This window comes from Trachemys scripta, chromosome 8 (assembly GCF_013100865.1).
Source record: "Trachemys scripta elegans isolate TJP31775 chromosome 8, CAS_Tse_1.0, whole genome shotgun sequence".
Lineage (NCBI taxonomy): Eukaryota > Metazoa > Chordata > Testudines > Emydidae > Trachemys > Trachemys scripta.
The window spans coordinates 24,621,687-24,645,723 of record NC_048305.1 but is presented as its reverse complement, the minus strand read 5'-3'; positions in this window follow the sequence as shown (position 1 = coordinate 24,645,723).

Genomic DNA, 24,037 nt, shown 5'->3' with positions numbered 1-24,037 from the left:
ACAAAATTCTTGGGCTTTTGTATTGTCTGAGCCAGTAATAAATCACAAAAGATTGAATTTAGTGCACTTGAGCCAGAAAATATTGGGACAGATGTTAATGTACTGTGAATAAGATATTAATTGGGTTATGATTTGGCATGTTTAGATATTGCAAACATTTAAGGAATAAGTCTTGTCGGGATCTAATTATCACAAAATAATTACTGCTGTAGAAGTTATAGCTCAGGAAATGTGAAGTGAATTCAAGTATCTCAACCCCCAGAGTGTGATTATCTTATGATCACCATCTTGAAGCAGACTTGTTGCTCTTTTATAGTCCTTACTCTGACTTTTCTTCATGTTCTGAAAAAAGATAAAATTGGTAGATAAAATATTGGTTTCATCTCAACTCCAGGATTATCACAGATTGAGTGACCTGGATAGAGAATTCATGGTAAAGCATACTGTATAATACAATGCACATAAATATAATGTAACGATCATCGCCAGTGGTCAGTCTTTGGTTTATGAAATATTAAACCCAGATTAGAAAAAATACACATGAATTTTTGTGCAACCCTAAATTACTGGGCATATAAACTCAATGCCCATGTGCAATCTTTAGTTTGTTCACACATCTAGAGAGGGGTGCTTATCGTAGAATCATAGACTATCAGGGTTGGAAGGGACCTCAGGAGGTCATTTAGTTCAACCTCCTGCTCAAAGCAGGACCAATCCCCAACTAAATCATCCCAGCCAGGGCTTTGTCAAGCCTAACCTTAAAAACCTCTAAGGAAGGAGATTTCACCACCTCCCTATGTAACCCATACCAGTGCTTCACCACCTCCCAATGAAAAAGTTTTTCCTCATATCCAACCGATACCTCCCCTACTGCAACTTGAGACCATTACTCCTTGTTCTGTCATCTGGTACCACTGAGAACAGCCTAGATCCATCCTCTTTGGAACCCCCTTTCAGGTAGTTGAAAGCAGCTATCAAATCCCCCCTCATTCTTCTCTTCTGCAGACTAAACAATCCCAGTTCCCTCAGCCTCTCCTCATAAGTCATGTGCTCCAGACCCCTAATCGTTTTTGTTGCCCTCCGCTGGACTCTTTCCAATATTTCCACATCCTTCTTGTAGTGTGGGACCCAAAACTGGACACAGTACTCCAGATGAGGCCTCATCAATGTCGAATAGAGGGGAATGATCACGTTCCTCGATCTGCTGGCAATGCCCCTACTTATACAGCCCAAAATGACGTTAGCCTTCTTGGCAACAAGGGCACACTGTTGACTCATATCCAGCTTCTCGTCCACTGTAACCCCTAGGTCATTTTCTGCAGGAATGACACAGTGGAGGTAGTGGAAGGATTTTCTTTGAAAAATTTGTCCTCCTAGCTGGTGGTTCCGGTGGTCCACAGAAACTGGAAAATTGACCAGGGTGAGACGTCTGTGCCAACTGGGACCTCCTAAGTTTTTTCTTATTCAAAGGTGATACCAGATACCAAAGGTCGTCTTGCTCCCTATGGAAGTGAGTTAAGATCCCTTAAAATTGTTGACAGTACATTGCCTTTGTTGCATCTGCAACAGAGAATAACAGCTCCTAGAATAAACTGGAGATCCTTGAACAGAAAGTTCAGAATCTGAATCAGAATGCTCCTCTACATACAGTATAGGAGGTGACAACCCCTCCTCCTGGATAGCTGAAGATGAGATAGGTCTCCCATAAACATGAGCTGTTGGTGACCCATCAGACCTCGGTATTGAGAGGCACCCAGAGGTTTCAAGGAGTGGAAACTTCAAACTCATTTGGTACCACAGGGTCTCTCAGGTACTTGAATTCTTGCAGTATGTGAAATAACAGCACTGGTGTAGGAGCACCAGTTCCAATGATGTTGCAGACACTGTGAGAGGCACTGATGTTCGTACTGAGGGTGTATGACACCCCCTGGGATACAAACTGGACTGTGGGACCGCTGTGTTCCCTTTTACATTCTGAACCAGGGTACCTCTCACACTATATTCTCACACAGCCATTAGCATGTGAAGGGACACTCAAAGTTACATGCAGACTCCCACAGCCTCTTATGAACTATACACAGGAAGACACCAGCAAATCCTCCCCAGCCTTGCACCCCAAGATCTTGTTGATCAGTGCAAGCTCATTAATCAGTTCGCCACTTCATCAAAGGATAATGTACATGCACCAGCCTTTGTAATGTCAACGGATTCCCTAAATTCACTGGCAAAGATAAAACATTAAAAGTAATTTATTAACTACAGAAATATAGATTTTAAGTGATTATAAGTGGTAGTCATAAAGGTCAGAGACAGTTACATAAGAAAGAAAAAGTATACATGAATTCTAAATCCTAAACTTTATCGGACTAAGAAAGAGGTGAATGAAGCAGTTTCTTTCACCCCAGTAGATGATGTACACAATTCACAGTTCTTAATATACAAGCTGAATTCTCTGATTAGCCTGGGACCAATCTCCCCAGTTCAAAGTCTTTTTCTTCCAAACATTTTTGTTGCCTTCAGGGTAGATGGGGGAGGAGAGAGAGGTGGACTCATGATGCCACTGTCCACATGGGCAGCACATACACGACGAAGGCTAAACCTCCCCCAAAAAGGCAGGCCAGGCAGGCGATCAAATGCCATGGATGCGGCATGGATCACCTCCCTTTGGAGGCACAGCGGCCAGCCACTTTTGGAGTGCCAGAAGCGAAGCTCCCTAGAAGTGTGGGGAGCCACTGGGGAGCCACAGACTGTGGCTTTGCCTGTGCTCCGCACTGACGCCCCTTCCTCAGCCTCTTCCGCTGAGGCCCTTCCCTCACTCCACCTCTTTCCTGGAGGCCCCTCCAGCCCGCCATTCACTCCTCTTCACCTCGGGGGAGGATGCAGAGAGGAGTGGACGGGAAAGATTCAGGGGAGGAGGAGGCGGGGGGACCTCAGGGTATTATCAGAGAAAACTCTCCAGTCTCTACTTTGCATTTCTGATCTCCATTCTGATTAAGCAAAAATCACTCCACTCTGAGACAGAAGCTGCAAACCCTGAGCATGCTCAGTAAGAACTTAAGATTTCTAAAAAAAAAAAAAAAATTTAAAAGGCTGCCCTGGCAGAAAGCCCAGAATTTCCAAGATGGGGCGTTGGCAAAAAGCCAAGTTTGTGTAGGGGTCAGCAGAGTCCTAACTTAAAGTAAACAACAAGAGTGAACATGTGGAAGAAAGGGAGGGGATGAGAGAGGGGTCAGCCAGTTAAGCCTTTAGCTGGTCAGAACCCATTCATACTAGTCACAACTTGTTTTAAAGGTCAAACTTATCAATCAGAATTCCGAGTTAATGGTCAAGCTTGTGAGAGTGAAGTAACTGTAGCCAAGAATAGTGTGACACTGCACCCCATATTCTTCACAGTGATATGATATGATTATGACATAATCGTAATATATTTTATGCAAGATAAGTCAGGAGGTGTCATTGGAAAGGTTATGATTTGCTGAATATAATTATCTTATTTATATGCATGCATTTTTGTATCTGAAGTTATGAATATTGACTATGTATCTGTATTTCAAATGTGTTTACACCTGGGTAACCACCACTAGACAAGATGTTTTCATTCTAGACAGTGGGTGGGGAGGGGCTTATTCAGTGCAATGGCCCATTATGAGAATAGGCCTTAGGAGAAGCTTATCTCCCACCCGGGGAGCCTTCCTGAGGATGCTACAGACAGCCTCCGAGTAATCATAGAATCATAGGACTGGAAGGGACCTCGAGAGGTCATCTAGTCCAGTCCTCTACTGTGACTCTACTGTGGCCTGGTCACTTGGTGATGGACTCCATCTTGGGATGTCAGTATTTTTCACTGACTGGCAGGGGGAACCAAGCTTTGAAACAAAGGCTTTCTGCTCTATGCAAAAGCTATATAAGGCAGGTGAGTGATATCATCGTGGTTCTTCACTGACTCCCCACCCAAGTAGACTTGTAGAAACACCTAAGGAACAACAGACTGAACTGTGAAAATGCTGGACCCAGGCTAAAGGGATTTTTAGCCAGTGATTTAACGTGGGGGTTCCAAGCTATAAGCAAGTGCAGCTTGCCCCTTAAAAATCTGCAGCCGAGATTTCCAATAAGCCTCTTTTACAGACTAGACTTCCTCCTAGTCTGGGTCCAGCAATCACTCACACCCCCATAGTTACTGTCCTTTGTTCCAGTTTCTTTCAGGCCTCTCTTTGGGATGGAGAGGTTATATTTTGAGCCAGTTGAAGACAAAATGGAGGGGTTTCCAGGGGCTTATACAGTCTCTCTTGTGGGTGGAAACCCCTTGTGTTCTCCTGTGCAGAATCACAGCTACAAGATGGAGTTTTGAAGTCACATGGGCAAGTCACATGTCCATGCATGACTCAGTTCTTTACAGGCCGACACCATTGTCTACATGTTAGTCTGACTGTTCCCAAGAAAGCTCAGATGTGGATTAGCGTCTATCAAGGTCCATTGTCAGCCAAGTACTCCCAATTACCTGAATAACCCCTTCACACTATGTTGACCAAATCTGCCTTATGTGCTTCCTACAGCAAACACATTAAATACAAGCATAGAGGCAATGCTCATAACTTCAGATATAAAAATGATATATGCATACAAATAGGATTAATACATTCAGAAGAACATAACCTTTGCAACGATATGTTACATGATATATCTAGCATAAAACATATTCCAGGTATGTCAGATTGACATTTATAAGCATATTTCTATTAAGCATTATGGGGTGTAATGTCACATACCTTTATTTCATTAACTTCTATCAACCCTTTTTCCTTTCACCCAAACTGTGTGTCTTTTTTTCCCCTCTGCCAACTCAATTTTATCATTCATTAGTAGGAATATCCTTTTCCCAGATTTTAGTTCACCTCTTTTTTTATATATATAATATATATATTTAAGAGAATAATCAGGCCAAGAAATTATCCCCTCATCCTGAATTTAACAGGACTTTTAATTTAGGTTTACACTCATTACACTCTTTCCTGTTCTCCCTTTGACGGAATCAGTTTCCTCCTCCCCTAACCCTTGCCCACTATTTTGATGATTCCATCATGCAGCCCAGAAAATAACTAGGAGTTGATTCTCCACTGTTTTGCACCTTGTAATCTGCATCAGTTTACTCTTTGCTCCTGTTTTCCTGGTTTTATTCACACTCCTGGGGACTAACATTCTTTTAAATGAAAGTGTAGATTCTGGAGCACAATTCTGCTGTGAGGAGTAGATTCTGCAGCTGCAAAATAGTGGAAGAAGAAATGGAACCCTTTCTATAAGTGCAAAGTATTTTTACTTCAAACTTTTCTCATAATGTTTTCTATGTGATTACACATCTAGCTTCTATGGTTGTAAACTGTATTAGCAACACTTTCCTTACATTTTTCCAGGTACCAGACAGTTTGCTAACCTGGAGGAGTGGGAGCTGGGGACACAAGAAAGAGGAAAAGTAAGGGGGAAAAGTACCTTCCTAAAAGAATTCCATGCTTCTTATTCCATGACTACATAATGTTTGTGAGTTACGCCTCCACTGGTTCCCTTGAGAATCTGCCCAGACATAGAACCAAAATTAGGCCTGGTCCCCACTAAGTCCCCAAATCGGACTAAGGTACGCAAATTCAGCTACGTTAATAACGTAGCTGAATTCGAAGTACCTTAGTCCGAACTTACCGCAGTCCAGACGCGGCAGGAAGTCTCCCCCCGTCGATGCCACGTACTCCTCTCGGCGAGCTGGAGTACCGGCGCCGACTGTGAGCACTTCCGGGATCGATCCGGGATCGATTTATCGCATCTTAACCAGACGCGATAAATCGATCCCAGAACATCGATGGCGTGCCGCCAGACCAGCCGGTAAGTGAAGACTAGGCCTTAGAAGCAGTCAACTGCTCACAAATTCATGAACCAAAATTTTAAATCGGATATATATAAAACAAGGGAGAGAATAGTTATGAAGGTAGTACACGATAAGTTGAACAAGAAGTGTCAGTAAGCAACAGGGAAATAATACAATAATAATTTTAGGGTAGATAAAGCTTTTGGGCTGTTTTTCCAACTAAACATTTATTAGATTCCAGCTGTTTAATACCCTACTGTTATCATACTGTTTCCCAAACTCTTTGTCAATTACACTCTTTCCTTCCTATGTGCACACATTTTAAATAGAAAAGCAGTAGATTTATTTATTTTTTGCAAAGACGAGAGATGTCAAAAAGTACAGTCATCTGGTTCCATCATTTGAAATCACTATAGCATTTCAGATTTTTAGGGAAAATAGATAACCTCTTTTCATTTCAACGACTGTGTGTCATTTTTTAACAGTGTTGATGAGTTTGAGAAATAAAATCAATAACCCTTCAAAATGTGTCCATTTACTCTCCCCTACAACAGTTACAGTATTGGTAGCAAGAGACTTGCAAGTTGAAAAAAAAAATCTATTTCAAACGTTTGAATATGAGTGTTCTTTTTCCCCCACAAAACTTTTGTGTTTTCAGAATCTGCTCTTCTTTGAACAAGAATGGTTCTGACCTTGAATATTTAAATAATTTTTAAAAACCACCTTTTTTGCTAGCTCTGCACTTTATTGTTGAAATTCTGACCCAGAAGACTTTTAAATATACAGCCCTGTACAGCTGCATGGTAAGTAGTATGATATAATGTTCCAGGGATTTAAGTCTGCCACCCTTAATAAATTAAATTAACATTGTTCAATCATTATTCTTCCCAGTGTTCATAAGTGATAGGACATATACAGCCATTAGTGCAATGTTGTGCAAGGATGTCTCCTTACATAAAAAGTTCAGAAAGGCTTTGGATGAAATTTTTAAAAGCTTGATTTAAATTTACATTAATTTAACAGCTGAAGCTGGGACTAGTGCTTGCTGGGCCATCCCTGAGACCCAACCCTAAATCTAAACATGGCAGAATCCAGTCCTTTCCCCTTTCATTTTCTTTACTTTTTGGCTCACGCCAGATGCCTCTTTTTTTCTACCCCCAACTGTTCTATCTCTCAGTATTCTAGAGCCTCATAGGCCAGATTCATTAATATTCATCAGTTCAGCTTTTACAAAATCTACTCAAGTTCCGTGGGAACCATAACAAAGAATTTAGGGCTGTACCACCAGAGGCTAATATTCTCATTTACCTTCTCATGTGTCATTCAAAAATTGGAAACACATATTAAATACAAACTGCTTTTCAGTCAGAAAACAAATCTTCATGAGCCTTCATCACTAAAGCACTGAAGGTTTCTTGAGCTTAGCAGTTAGCACAAGATAAATTGTTTTTTAAAAGGCACTTTAGTGGGAACCTCACAAGCCTTGAGTTCCTACCTTAATGTATCCATAGACCTGCCAAGTGCCATGCAGTTCAATTAAAATCTCAGACATATGTGTATGAGAGAGAGAGAGACTCTCTTTTTAGGAAATATACCCTTTGGCCTACCAGAAGGAGCACTGAACTGGGGAGCCACATGCCCATAAATTCTAGTCTTCCCTTTTCTACTGTGTGCTATTAATATTTCTGTACAGTTCTCATAATTTATTACTAACTAAGGCCTCTTATCCCTTTCCCAGCAGGCAGGCAACTATATTTTTCCTTTCCCTTTATCAATAAGGTAACAGAGAACTTATACAAGTTGTCACTAAGGCAGAGCAGGAAACTAGAACCCATTACCTTTCCAAATGAGAATGTACATGCTTAGCTTTAACCACTGTGCTGTTCATTAGAAAATACTCTGCTCCCCGAGCCAAGAATAGAACCCATGGATCCTGATGCTCAACATTCCAGTGCTACATCACACATAGTTATATAAGCCTGTGTGTTTGCCACATCACAAATAGTTATATAAGTGTGTGTGTGTCTGTATCATGCTAGATTTTGGTCCTTGTGACAGGGTGCTGGCTACAAAACCCTGAGCCAGACCTCTGTCATGTAAGCTCCAATCAAAGGGGAATTGGAGTTGGCTGAGTACGCCCAGGCCTAAGTGGCAAACAGGCAACAGCTGCTAGCCTCGTTAGCCAGGGGCTACATAAAGGCTGGCAGGAAGGCAGCTAGGAGAGGAAAGGGAGGAGCCAGGGAGTTAGAGGCTGGCTTCCCCTGCTGGCTGCAAGCCTGATGCTATCTGTAGCTACAAAGTGGTGGGAACTTGTACTGTGAATGAAGAGCACATGTGATTGCACCAAAGCAGAGGTCTCTGGCTGGTTTGTGGGTGCAGAAGTGGCAGAAGATAGAAGGGCCTACCTGTGCCCTGTTACAGCCCTCAGACAGGATAACAACTTCTGCTAACAATTATGTCTAGCAAGTGGAATTGATCCGTGCTATGGATCTGAAAACTCTTGGTTCAATCATTGATCACCACTCACACAGAAAATAATTTGAGTGTGATAATGTAGTTAAATATTATTATAATGCATATACAAAGATAATTTAAGGTTAGCAGTAACCTTAATTTTGCTATTTCCTATTTTTAGCACTTAAATTTGCAACCTTGACTTTATTTTAACATAGGGTTTTGTTATTTGTTTTTATGTTTGATATATAATAGGGCTGTCAATTAATTGCAGTTTACTAACATGATTAACTCAAAACAATTTATTGCAATTAAATAAATTAATTGCCCTTTTAATTGCACTATTAATAGCATACCAATTGAAATTTATTAAATATTTTTGATATTTTTCTATATTTTCAAATATATTGATTTCAATTACAACATAGAATACAAAGTGTACACTGCTCATTTTATATTATTTTTATTATAAATATTTGCACTGTAAAAATGATAAAAAATAGTATTTTTCAATTCACCTCGTAAAAGTACTGTAGCACAATCTTGAAATATTTAAATAAATACTATTTTATTATTAACAGTACGATTAAATTGCTTGACAGCCCTACCATTTTATAAATCAGACTGACCACTGGTGATGATCATTACAGTACATTTTTGTGAATTGTATTATACAGTCTGTTTTGCCATTATTCAGATACATCGCTGGTGTTCTGTGATTTTTCTACAATAAGGCACTAAGCTTGATATATATAGAATATCACCCATCTTAAGTTATTGTGAGAATCTAGGAATATTAATAATAGATTTAATGCTCTTATATCTGAAAACACTGAGTAAATTCTGACTCCATTGAAGTCAATGGTCATATTTAGAAGTGTATTTTTATTTTGTTTAATATTTATCGTATTGTATTTAGTTAACAGGAACGGTCCCTTTAAGAACAGAGTGGACATTTGATTGTATTTTCTGGATGCAGTGCATAGTAGATAACTCCTGTGTGTTCACAGAGTGGAAGATCCCACCAGTGTAAGCTCTAACAAGGTCAGAACTTGATTTAATTGGCTTCCCCCCCCCCCCCAAGAAAGCAGTCCTTATCCTTGAAAGAGTAACATTAGTGTTTATTAGGGAATTGGGTGCCTTATGCATTGCTAATGAGCCATAGAGCCATTTGAATTTACCTTTGGAATAATCAGTATGATTCAAACTCAGTTCAGCGGGGATAAAAAAGTTGTTCCCATCTAATGGATGTTTGGTAGCCCTCATATGGGATAAATTTGGCAGATATAATTTCTAGCACAAACACTGTTATAACTCACCAAATATATTTTTTAAGTTCCCTAGGAATTCAGAGGAAGAGGGAGAAATCAGGAAAAACATTTTTGAGTTGAACTGAAAATGCATTTTTTTCCAAATTTTCAGTGAATCAGAAAGTTGAAAATGTTTTTGTTTTTGGATCAATTGAAAATGTTTAATTTGAAACTAAATATTTCATTTCCATTTTGGACTGATTATTTTTTTTAATGTTTAGAAATAAAATTAAAGGACACTTTTAAATGAAAAGTAATTTCAAACTCAAAAATCAAAATCTTTCTTTCAGAACTGTCAGAACAATATGGTTTGATTCTGTTTGTTTTTTTTCACCAACTGAAACAATTCAGCAAAATTGACAAGAATTCACATAAAACTTCATTGCTGCCAAATCTGCATTTTTCACCCAAAAAGAAGAGTGCAACATTTTTTGCCCACCTGTACTCTCTGCACGTTACTTTGCACTAATTAGAAGACTTATGAGGTAGGCCAAGTACTTTATGCTCCATGGAAACTTGATTAGCCCTGTTACAGTAGATTTTAATCACAAGAGTTGTTAAGTCAATACCTTTCACCAACACTAAATCCACACTTTATTAATAATTTGAAGTCTATAGTTATTTCCAATTTATTTGCCTATGCAAATTAGCTCATTAAATAATTTGTAAAAAATATCTTATATGCTGCTGTACAAACCCTGGCAGCTGTGCTGTGAGCCCTGTAGGCTAGTGGTTGTCCAGAATGGAGTTGTTAATATCCAGTCACAGAAAACAACGGAACAAAATTTGTTTATTTTTGTTTATTTTTCATATTGTTTATATATATTTGTATACTTATTTCTTTGCTGCAGGTGCCCCTTGACACATTTTAAAAAAGCACAGGCTACTCCAGAAATCCCACTTCAATTAACATATATGATCATTCAGCCGCCTAAAACTTGTTTCAAATCTTTATAATCTCCCATTAAAGGCTTCCCAATGACCCAATCTTTCACAGCTAGGGAAAACAAATGGGTTTAGCAATGTGCCTTGAAGTCTGATGGATTAGGACTTGTTCAGATCAGGGAAAGGTGAATGCCAAAGCCGATGGAGAATACCTATCCTATCTAGATTCTTATACCACCCTTATCACCATTGCATCGTCCAGTAGTGATGTGACCAACATCTGTTATTTGTAGGGAATTTTCACTCTCATCATGCCAATAAAAGAGGGACTTCAGCTCAGGAGCCACCCTCCCCGCACCCCACAACAGTTTAAACAGTAATGAGTGTCCCATTCAGTATACCATCCATTTGTTCTGCTTTTTTCCATCTCTTTTGCTCTTGTCACCCATATTGTTTTTATGTTTTTCAGTAATTGTTCAAATTAAAATGCAGTTGATAAAGTGTAATTTTTGGCCAGATCTTCACAATAACATGCCCCTGGTTTACGCACATGCAAACTCTTATGCACAAGCATAAGAATGGGGGAGGCAACCTAGTGACAGAGGATATGGAAAAAGCTTTTTTTGTCTCTGTCTTTACAAACAAAGTCAGCTCCCAGACTACTGCACTGGGCAGCACAGTCTGGGGAGGGGGTGACCAGCCCTCTGGAGAAAGAAGTGGTTTAGGACTATTTAGAAAAGCTGGACGAGCAAAAGTCCATGGGGCCAGATGCACTGCATCCAAGGGTGCTAAAGGAGTTGGTGGATGTGACTGCAGAGCTATTGAAACTCATGGCGATGGGGGGTGGTCCCGGATCACTGGAAAAAGGCTAATGTAGTGCCCATCTGTAAAAAAGGGAAGGAGGAGGATCCGGTGAACTACAGGCCAGTCAGCCTCACCTCAGTCCCTGGAAAAATCATGGAGCAGCTCCTCAAGGAATCAATTTTGAAGCACTTACAGGAGAGGAAAGTGATCAGGAACAGTCAGCATGGATTCACCAAGGACAAGTCATGCCTGACTAACCTAATTGCCTTCTATGATGAGATAACTGGCTCTGTGGATGACGGGAAAGCAGTGGATATGTTATTCCTTGACTTTAGCAAAGATTTTGATATGGTCTCCCACAATATTCTTGCCAGCAAGTTAAAGAAGTCTGGGTTGGATGAATGGACTATAAGGTGGATAGAAAGCTGGCTAGATCATCGGGTTCAATGGGTAGTGATCAATGGCTCCATGTCTAGTTGGCAGCCGGTATCAAGCAGAGTGCTCCAAGGGTTGGTCCTGGGGCTGGTTTTGTTCAATATCTTCATTAATGATCTGGAGGATGGCGTGGATTGCACCTTCAGAAAGTTTGCAGATGACCCAAAATTGGGAGAAGTGGTAAATATGCTGGAGGGTAGGGATAGGATACAGAGGGACCTAGTCAAATTAGAGGATTGGGCCAAAAGAAATCTGATGAGATTCAACAAGGACAAGTGCAGAGTCCTGCAGTTAGGATGGAAGGATCCCATGCACTACTACAGACTAGGGACTGAGTGGGTAGGCAGCAGTTCTGCAGAAAAGGACCTAGGAGTTACAGTGGACAAGAAGCTGGATATGAGTCAACAGTGTGTCCTTGTTGCCAAGAAGGCTAATGGCATTTTTGGCTGTATAAGTAGGACCATTGCCAGCAGATCGAGGGACATGATCATTCCCCTCTGTTTGGCATTGGTGAGGCCTCATCTGGAGTACTGTGTCCAGTTTTGGGCCCCACACTACAAGAAGGATGTGGAAAAATGGGAAAGAGTCCAGCAGAGAGCAACAAAAATGATTGGGGGCTGGAGCACATGACTTATGAGGAGAGGCTGAGGGACCAGGGATTATTTAGTCTGCAGAAGAGAAGAATGGGGGGCATTTGATAGCTGCTTTCAACTACCTGAAAGGGGATTCCAAAGAAGATGGATCTAGGCTGTTCTCAGTGATAGCAGACGACAGAACAAGGAGTAATGGTCTCAAGTTGCAGTAGGGGAGGTTTAGGTTGGATATTAGGAAAAACTTTTTCACTAGGAGGGTGGTGAAGCACTGGTATGGGTTATGTAGGGAGGTGGTGGAATCTCCTTCCTTAGAGGTTTTTAAGGCCCGGCTCGACAAAGCCCTGGCTGGGATGATTTAGTTGGTGTTGGTCCTGCTTTGAGCAGGGGGTTGGACTAAATGACCTCCTGAGGTCCCTTCCAATCCTGATATTCTATGATCTCTGAGGGTGAGATTTACCTGCATTTTGTTTCCTGCTGTACGAGTCTTAAACTTGTGTGTTTTTGTTTTATTTTGCTTGGTAATTTATTTTGTTCTGTGTGTTATAACTTGGAACCACTTAAATCGTACTTTTTATTTTTAATAAACTCAGCTTTTACTTATTAATTAACCCAGAGCAAGTATTGATTCCTGGGGAGCACACAGCTGTGCATATCTCTCTATCAGTGTTATAGAGGGTGAACAATTTGAGTTTACCCTGTATAAGCTTTATACACAGTAAAACGGATTTATTTGGGATTTGGATCCCATTGGGATCTGGGTGTTGGAGACAGGAGCACTTCTTAAGCTGTTTTCAGTTAAGCTTGCAGCTTTCGGGGGACATGCTTCAGACCTGGGTGTGTGTTTGTAGCAGGCTAGTGTGTCTGGCACAACCAGGCAGGGTACTGAAGTCCCAAACTGCCAGGGAAAATGGGCTTAGAGGTAGTCTCAGCACATTAGGTGGCAGTCCCAAGGGGGTTTCTGTGACCCAACCCGTCACAACGTGATCAATTGATTCTTGAAATACAAAATAATCTTGGAGGTAGTATGAGAGATTAGATCAGGACCTGTTGATGTCCCTTACAAGAAGCTAAGGGAAGCCTGGAGGAAGGACAGAACATGGCTCATGGTGAAGTTTAATTACTTGTATATTGATTGGATTATCTATTATGCAAACAGTTTGGAGGGGATATGTGTTTCTAGAGGTAAATGCAGTTTGTTGATTACTCCCAGTAGTCAAATACAGTGTTGTTCTGTATTTAAGCATAGGGATGAAAAGTGCGTTTAAATAAGGTAGAATTAGGGGACCATATGTAATGTTCCAGTAAACAATATATAATAGGAAAGAGATTTGACTTGATTTTCAGAGATGCTCATCATCTGCCGTTCCCACTGAAGTCAATGAGAGCTGCAAGTGTTCAGCACTTCTGAAAGCCAAGCAACTGTGTCATATATCACAGTTGAGAGACAGTTGTACGGAATGTTTGGGTTTCTTCACCTCTGATTTGAATAGAAGAGGTTGTTGTGCCTGGATTATTAGCTGTATTTATACATCTCAGATGCACATACATTTATACATAAGATGCACATCACCAAAGTGTCTGGACTTGAACCTACGGTACTTATCTCAGGTATTTCTGGAATGCCCATCAGCATAGTTCTAAATGCCAGTCCTTGATGTCCATTGACTTCTTAATTCTCTCCAGAGATTTCCAGCAAGAATACACTTAGTACCAATTGAACTCAATCACATCACTAAATATCTATCAGATGTTAATGTCAGATGGCTTCCCTTACTGCCAATCAGAGTCTAATTTAAACCAGTTACTTAGAGGAGAAAACAGTCTCCTAAATCACTGTATTATAAATCTCCTGGAACAGCCATTCTCTTAGGGAAAAATACCTTTAAAGGATTGTTTGATATAACTTGGAATTCTGATTTAATTCTGTAATGGTATAGAAATCTACTGAAGAAAAGAGGTGCAACATTCCTAATAAACAGAGGGAGAACCTGACTTTACAGTTCCTTCTGGTTAAGACTAAATGTGAAAAAGGCCAATGTTTTTAAGAAGAAATAAAATAAGCAATAAACAGCTTTTACAAATGACAATATGGTGAGGAGGTGGAGGAGAATTAGGTGACGTATAAAAATGATAGAAATAAACAAGTTAAAAAGATAACTAGAGGACAACAAAATATTGAATTGCAAAAAATGATCTTATAGACAATAAATATACTCATGCTCAACTGGATAAATACAAAAAGAAGAGCTCTTGTAAGCTCAAAATCTTGTCTCTCTCACCAGTGGAAATTGGTCCAATAAAAGATATTACCTCACCCAGCTTGTCTCTCAAACTACTAAAAGGGTGATTTTATTCCACTTGAAACACGCACAAGGGAGCTAGAAATTGGGGCCATGGCAATGAGATGATTTATCTAACAGTCTTTTAAATTTTTCAATCATCTTTCTTTTGAGAAAAGAGAAAAAGGATGAAAATCTGCCTGGAATGATGACCGTATGTCCTGGCATGAGGTGATGAGAGTATAGTGCAGACAACAAAGGACTTTTGCAACATTTCTTTTGTTACATCTTTTATTTGATTAATTGCTTCAAAATGCACAACCCTATTAAAAGTAATAAACAAAATCAAACAACAATGGGAAAATGAGCTCACCCCAAACAGAATATGTGCAAAAACGTGCCTAGTGCAGGCATATTTGTGCCAGTAGAAAAGTGCTCTATATTTGTATGGGACTATCTCTACTGGAATAAGCATTTTTATACCAGTATAACTGAATCCACTCAAGGGGGCTTAAACCATTTTAAATATATTGCTGTAGTTAAAGCAATACAACTTTTGTGTATAGACAAGCCCTTAGTCCATGCCATAGTACTGTAAAGTTGGAAAATAATCTTTCAACCACAGAGTTTACTTTGCTCAAGGTTAATGCAATGAAAATGCTTGCTGCAGCAAAACGTGTCAACAATACCTTTTCCCAACTCCCTTTTGTTAGCTTTTAGTCCTTTACATTTAAAATAGTGACTCAGACAAGGTGGTATCAGTTGAACCATTGAACTCTTTGTATTTTATATGGTAATTTTTAAATTGAACAACAGTGATGGTAGGGTGGGCTTGGGAACACTGAAACAACTGAATTGTTTATTCTTTTGCTTAGCTCTGGGGAAGTTTGTTGTTAATTCATTTCAGGGCAGTTTTCAGTATGTGGGATACCATGAGTGGTCTTCGGCCATAGTTTATAATACTTGTTTTCTACTAAGAATATAAAGCAGTTGTCTCTGGGTTTTTAGTGTATTTACTGCTTGTGACGGGTACCAGATTGTGAGAGCCCCAGTCTACATTGAGGTTTCTCTGAAAATTTCTCACTGTGGCTGTAACACTGGGGGTAGGGATGGTGGGATTGCTAGACATAGCTATTTTTACCAACATATAGAATCACAGAAATGGAGGGGTGGAAGAGACCTCAAGAGGTGATCTAATCCAACCCCCCTTCACTGAGCCAGAACCAAGTGTACCTACACCATGCCTGACAGACGTTTGTCTAACTTGTTCTTCAAAGCCTCCAGTGTTGGGTGTTACGTGGGGTTCTTTCAACCCAAAGCTCTTGGTAACGTTTATTCTGTGCGAGGAGGTGTCAGGAAATAAATCAGGGGAGACACGACCGTCCGACCGCTAGATGGCTGGCACAAACAGGACAACACAAGAGTGCTTTCACTTAAAGCTAAACTTTACTTAGACTCAAGCACTTACACATGTCCACAACAAGATTAGTAAAACACTCCCAACCCTTGATAATTACCAAAGCTGAGTGTGGCTCTCGAGTGGCAGAGTGGCAGCCCGTCTGCTGGTGGGAAACACAAGGTGCATCCAGAGGGAGAGACCAGTCCTGAACAGTCCCCCGATCTCAAGCTTTTCCCCCTTATTTATACATTAGTAATAGAATGACATGTCCCTTAAAGAAACCTGGTCAAGCAAACAGTTCCAATGGGTAAGCAAGAGGCTCCTTCTGATTATTGATTAACCAGGTGTGGGTTTTTCCAGAGTCTGTAGCCTTGACACCCAATAGCCATTGCTGGGGGTACATCCTGCTCTTTTAAAATGCATGTATCAGCATCTTCAACACAATTCTTATCAGGAAGGACGTGGGGTCAAGCTGCCCTTTCTGTGTCACCCAAAAAACCCCTCCCCTCCTGCCTTGGTAAGGTGAGATTGCTGAATGGCCAATTTACAGCTTGCTGACTAGGCCGCCTTTAACAATAAGCCATAGTGGTTTCAAGCACTTTACTGGTTTGCCAAAGTCTCCCCGTACAATGGGGATTCCACAACATCCCTAGGTAACCTGTTTCAGTACTTAGCTATCCTTATAGTTAAAAAGTTTTCTTAATATCTAACCTAAATCTATCTTGCTCAGATTAACCTGGTTGATTCTTATACTACCCTTGGAGGACATGGAGTACAATTTATCAGTGGCCTCTTATTTGAAGACTCTTATTATATCATTATACGCATCTCAGAGCAAGGCTAGATGGCACAGTGGTAGCAAGTGATATACACTAGCATTTCCACTATTGCTAGTACCGTGGAGTTGCACTGGTGTTACAGTGATGGAAGATTTAGAGCAAAACCTCAGTGCAGATGCAGCTCTGAGGATATACATTTTTTGTTTATCCAAAGGACAGGCATAACAGTCAACAACAATGTAAGTTTCCCCACAGTGTTTTGGCAGTGTTCATGGAGGTAGGAGTAGCTTTAGGAGTAAGAAGGTGATTGAACTTTCATTCCTATTCAGTCTTTGATGTCTCTCTCTCCTGCCATGACCAATTCATATGACATGTTAGTGGAATGTCCCATAATGTTTCTTGCAATTTGTCTAAGTGTTCTAAGAGAATCTATAAACTGTAAAAGTATTAGAATGTCTCCACATTGGCTGAACTAATTTTTTGCATAGTTATTACTGCTTAAGTTTTACTGTTTTTTCCCTCAGTACTAAGTGTGTCTGCGGGGCACAGCAAAAGCTGTCATCATTGAGACTGCCTGCTATTTCTATTATAATCCCCTAAATTCAGTATCTGGGGTGATTTAATGATGTGTGGACTTTCCCATGTACCCCCAGGAAGGAGGATGGGATGTGCCAATACCCCAGTATAGGCTAACACAATTATTGGACTATTAGGTGGGCCTTGTAGGGAGCAAGCTTCTCAGCGTGAGTCACTGGACTGGGATTAACAGGGCTCATGCTAGCACTCTAAAAATAGCTGTGTAGACAGTTTTGGAGTTGTGGCTCAGGCTAGAGTTTGGACTCTGAAACCTAGGGAGGGGGTTGAGCTTGAGACCCTGATCTCCAGACTGAGTGGCAATCTCAAAGCATTGTCTACACAGCCAGTTTTAGAGCACTAGTGTGAGTCCCACTAGTCCAAATCTGTCGACCCGGGCTCAGAGGTTCATACCTGTAGGCTGTGAAGACATACATGTAGGGGCTATGATTTCTTCCCCAATGGCCTACCCACACTTATGCCTACCATCCTAGTGTCTCTGGGTTTGCCCCTAAATGCATGTTACCAGAAAGATTCAGTTATCCAGAAAACAGTATGCCATAAAACACAGTATATCAACTCATGTTTAATGTTTTTCATTTGAAAAGACCTCATATAAAGTTTTCTATGTCAGTTAATGACCGTCAGCCTAATTTTATAGTTGGCTTCAATGAAGATGAACCATACATTAGGAATAGTGCCAAGTATTTAATTTTTGGAAACTAAACCACGCAGAAGATTATAATAAAACTATTCATGTGGTTAATCTTGTGTTCTAATATTCTCAAATTTAGGACATAGGGACACAAATAAACATTAGACACTTCACATGTTTTGAGCCAGATCCTCAGCTAGAGTAGAGCAACATAGCTCCAGTGAAGTCAATGGAATTACATTGATTTACATCAGTAGAGAATTTGGACCAGTTACATGGAAAGTGGAAAAAAAATCTTAAAATTGAACACCAGTTACAGCCTTAACTATGGATTGATTGGTAGAGCTGACTGGGGACTTTTTCCCAGAATCATATTCTATTGGAAAATGTGGTTCTGTCAAAATCATAATGCATCACAAAATTAGGTAAATTTTGCTGGAATTTTGTTTCAGAAGAATATAAGGAAAAATATTCTGATACTATTGAAACGTTTTGTTTCAACAGTTTTGTAATAAAATGTTTTGATTTTTCATGTTGAAATTACTTTATTTCAATTATTTTTGTATTATATTATATATTAGAATACAATACAAAAAATTTTGAAAGTTGAACACAGAACATTTTGGTCAATCTGAAACAATTTTGCCCCCAGAATCTTACTTCGCTGAGAATTTTGAAATTCTTGGGTTTTGTTTTAGTTCCAGATGAAGCCAAATTTCAAAATTTTGAAATCCTTCAAGCCTCTGCACAGCTCTAGTGATTAGTATCCTGATTTGCCTCAAACAAATTAAACCTTGGTGTAACTAAGCTGAGTTCAGTGCGGTTATCTGGATTCTCACTTGTGTTAGATCAGAATCAAGCCCAGTAGGGCTCTCTCTGTAAGGCATACATGGACACACAAACGCACACACTAGCATTTAAAGATAGCACAGTTTATTGAAATGCCAGAATAAATCAGTCTTCAGTTAAGAGTCTGATTAGGACAGATAATATTATTGAAGGAAAATTCATTCTGCTATAATATTAGGTAGCATACATGTCTGTACACTTATGCTGGAAAGGTTATGCAAATAGAATGATCTGTTTATAATATTTACTTTTTTATATATATATATATAGAGAGAGAGAGAGAGAAATTGACTTCTTTTATTTTCAGTCACATCTCATTTTCTCAGAAAAAAATCAGTGTTATTGTCCATCTTTCAGGCTTTGGCTGAAAATTGTAAAATTATTCAAGTCATTCTGAATGGAAAATAAGCTGGAAGAAATAATTGAAAATGTTAGCTATCTACTTTGAAATTGATAACCAGGTTTATTTAATTTTCTTTTGAATTAACTGAAAGCATGGTGCAAAGATAGTAAAAAATGATGTTTCCAAAAGTCAGTAAATACAAAATGTAGCAGAAGAGAAGTAAATTTAGTTCTATGACTTTAATTCTAAAATCTCTCCTTTTTGCTGTCATTCCTTTATTTTAACTTGTTTTATTTTGAAACTCAGCGACACCATCTGATCATATTTTATTCTAAGACTCAGATGTTAAGGCCAGTAGGAACCAAGAAGATTGTCTAAACTGACTTCTGTATAACACAGGCCATAAAATTTCACCCAGTAATTCCTGCATCAATTCAACTTCTGCTTGAGCTAGAACATTTTATACCGCAATGAATCATTTTCTATATTAATACTTTTATCCTTCCCATTTCTGCTTCTCTGCTATAAATCTGACATCAGCTTGACTCTGTTCGCACACAAGAATCAATGCAGAGGTCAGGGTTTTTTTTGATGTTCTCTGTAAGTAATTTTGAGACCATGTCAATATTAGTCAGGGGCCTCATGCACAGTGAAATCATGGATGGTATTAACCGTATTAGCCAGCAACCTTGCATTAACTAGCCTGACATGATGGACTGAATCACCATCCAGGAGTCCAGTGATATGGATTTTGTCAGTTACTCTTGGAAACGAGAATTCCAACCTTTGATTACCATATGGGAATCAATCTTATTTGCTTTTTGGATTTTTCAAAGCTTTTGCAGGTTAGGCAATTTCATCTCATACTAATGTATTTTTCTCACTTTACACTTTTTATTATTTTTAATTGTTATTTCCCGGCTCTAGTATAAAGTTCCATTGAAGTCAATAGGAAGCCGAAACTGAAATTACATGTTAGCTAATAGCAATTGTCACAATCAATAGGAACCATAGTCGCTCTCCGCATGAACTCCTAGGAAACACACACTGGGGTCCTATTTCTTATTTACACAAAAGTCTTTTTACATGTCTTGGCCAGTGTAAAGAGGCTTTAAAGTAGATGTATATGTAACTTATTCCCAGAGTGTTGTAAAGTAGCCTGAGTGTGAATGGGAACTGGGCCTTGGAGATTTGACTCAGCCTTCCTTGAACAAAATGAAGTCCTTCTAGAGAGACAGTCACCCATTGGACACCGGAAAACTACTCATTTCATAGCTAAATATATATAGCTATCTACAAGGTCAATGAAGACAGTTTGTTGAATAATTATCTCAAACTGTTTTTTTTTTCCTGTGTGTGTAAGAAATATTCCAGTAATAATTCTGTGATGGGTTGTATCACAGAAACCCCCTTGGGAGCTGCCAACTATTGTGCCAAGACTACTTCTGCCCCTGCTTTCCTGCCCTGTCAGCTTAGGACTTCAATGCCCTCCCTGGTTTGAGCCAGACTTGCTAGCCTGCTGCAAACCCAGACCCAGGTCTGAATCACGTCCTCTAACAGCTGTAGGCTTACCTGAAAGCAGCTAACAGAAGTGTTCTTGTCTTTAACACTCAGATGCCCAACTCCCAATGGGGCCTAAACCCAAATAAATCCGTTTTACCCTGTATAAAGTTTTTGCAGGATAAACTCATAAATTGTTCACCCTCTATAACACTGATAGAGATGCACAGCTGTTTGCCCACCCAAGTATTAACACATATTCTGGGTTAATTAATAAGTAAAAAGTGATTTTATTAAATACGGAAAGTAGGATTTAAGTGGTTCCAAGTAGTGACAGACAGAACAAAGTGAATTACCAAGTAAAATAAAATAAAACACGCCAGTTTATGTCTAATACAGTAAGATACTGAATACAGATAAGATCCTCACCAGTTCCAGAATGCTTCCTTTTACAGACTAATCTCCTTTTAGTCTGGGTACAGCAATCACTCACACCCCTTGCAGTCACTGTCCTTTGGGGGTGGAGAGGTTCTCTCTTTAACCAGCTGAAGACAAAATGGAGGGGTCTCCTATGGGCTTAAATAGACTTTCTCTTGTGGGTGGAGACCCCCTCCTCTCTCCTATGCAAAGTCCAGCTCCAAGATGGAGTTCTGGAGTCACCTGGGCAAGTCACATGTCCATGCATGACTCATAGTTTTTACAAGCAGAAGCCATTGCCCACATGGTATCTTGAATGTCTCCAGGAAGACTTCTTATGTGGATTGGAGCATTCCAAGATTCATCGTTCCTTAAGTGCTTCCTGATTGGTCACTTAACTTTGCGAATTCCTTTCTCCGGGAACTGACCAAAAGCTCTACTAAGGTTAATTAGAAATCAAGCCAGTACATGGCCAATATTCATAACTTTGAGTACAAAAATGATACATGCATACAAATAGGATTAATAGATTCAGTAGATCATAACCTTTACAGAGATATGTTACATAGCATATGTAGCTGTCAAGGCTGCTTCCCCACTTTGAACTTTAGGGTACAAATGTGGGGGCCTGCATGAAAACTTCTAAGCTTAACTACCGGCTTAGATCTGGTCCGCTGCCACCACTCCCAAATGCTAATTCCCTTCCCTGGGTAGCCTTGAGAGACTCTTCACCAATTCCCTGGTGAATACAGATCCAAACCCCTTGGATCTTAAAACAAGGAGAAATTAACCATCCCCCCTCCTACCTCCCACCAACTCCTGGTGGATCAAGATCCAACCCCCTTGGATCTCAAAACAAGGAAAAATCAATCAGGTTCTTAAAAAGAAGGCTTTTAATTAAAGAAAAAGGTAAAAATCATCTCTGTAAAATCAGGATGGAAACTAACTTTACAGGGTAATCAAATTTAAAGAGCTCAGAGGAATCCCCTCTAGCCTTAGGTTCAAAGTTACAGCAAACAGAGATAAACACTCTAGCAAAAAGGTACATTTACAAGTTGAGAAAACAAAGATAAAAACTAACACGCCTTGCCTGTCTGTTTACTTACAAGTTTGAAATATGAAAGACTTGTTCAGAAAGATTTGGAGAGCCTGGATTGATGTCTGGTCCCTCTCAGTCCCAAGAGCGAACAATCCCTAAAACAAAGAGCACAAACAAAAGCCTTCCCCCCACCAAGATTTGAAAGTATCTTGTCCCTTTATTGGTCCTTTGGGTCAGGTCTCAGCCAGGTTACCTGAGCTTCTTAACCCTTTACAGGTAAAAGGATTTTGGAGTCTCTGGCCAGGAGGGATTTTATAGTACTGTACACAGGAGGGCTGTTACTCTTCCCTTTATAGTTATGACAGTAGCATACAACACATTCTAGTTATGTTATATATAGACATGTACATAAGCATATTTCCATAAAGCCTTATGGTGGGCACTGACCATCACAAATTCCTCTTCTGAGGAATTAAATTCTCTTCAATTCAGGTATCAAATTATTTTACAAAAGATGACTGTATCAACGTCTGCTGTATGTTAATGTTCATTTTCACAAATACTTAAAAGGAGTTATCAGAAAACTGACCTTTTGAAGTATGCTCACTTCATTCTGTATTGTAATTTCTTGAGGGTTTGAAATTGCTCTTGATTGCCTATTGAAATTCAGTGAGAAGAGTTTGTTGTATCCAAACAGGTGACACATGTGCTTCTAGGCAAACTAGTCCTCCTGAATTTCAGGAAAGTGGTAGGCAGATGTCAGTTTGCCCCTCATGTTTCCACATATACAATTTAATGAGATGTGAAAGGGAGGGATGAAACGCTTGGAGCTCAGCAGACTCTGGTAAACAAAATAGACTTTTTACCCTCAGTGAAAGAATTAAACTGCAGATATATATTTAATGATAGATATGATGTTTCCAGTAGTGCTATATGTCCCTTTATAATTTCCTTCAGAAGTTACAGTCTTAAAGGGAAACTTCCACAAAAGACAGAACTAGTATTATCTACAAACATTGAAAATCTAAGGCTCCTGTATTAATAGCAGAAGGAAAAGAATCACTGTATCATTTATGCATTACTTTCCATTTGAAAACCCTATTGTTCATTTCTCCATGTTACTTTTCCTTTTACAAATTAAATGAAGAAATAGAAGGGTTTTTAATGGCAAATTGGAAAATGTTTATCTGCCTAGTTAAAGGAGTCAAGCTAAGCTGCTAAGTGTAGAAACATTATATATTTTATTACTTTTTAGAAGAATTTTTCAGGTGGAAATAAATAGAATAAGAAAGTACTTATCAAGATAATTGGTCTAATTCAAAAATAACTACATTAAAAGAACATTAAGGTTGCAAAATCAAGCACAAAAAAGTTAGGAAATGCCAAATGCTGTGCAACCTTCATTTGGCCCCTTTGTAGATGTGCATTATGATACAGTTTTTAATTATATGATCACAAATTATTTTTTCCATTGAACTCTTGTCTACTTCTGTACACAGGATGTACAGTGATCCCTGAATGAGTAGCTATTCATTTTTTACTATTATCCTTATTATTCAATGTGTGAGCCCCATGTAGTATTTACCACACATCACCTAAACTCTGTACTGAATACCCAATTATTCATTTCCTCATGGTATTTTCTATGGTGCTGTCATCATAGTATTTTCATTCTTTACAGACATTAATGGATTTATCTTTATAGCACCCCTTTGAGATGATGTGGTGACATTATACATATTTTTACATGTGGGAAAGTGAGGCAACGAGATTAAAGGCAAAATTGTTCGGTGACAACTAACTTTGTGTGCCCAGTTTGAGAAGCCTAGGTCCTGATCTTGTAGATTTCTTAACATTTTATACCACTTTGTG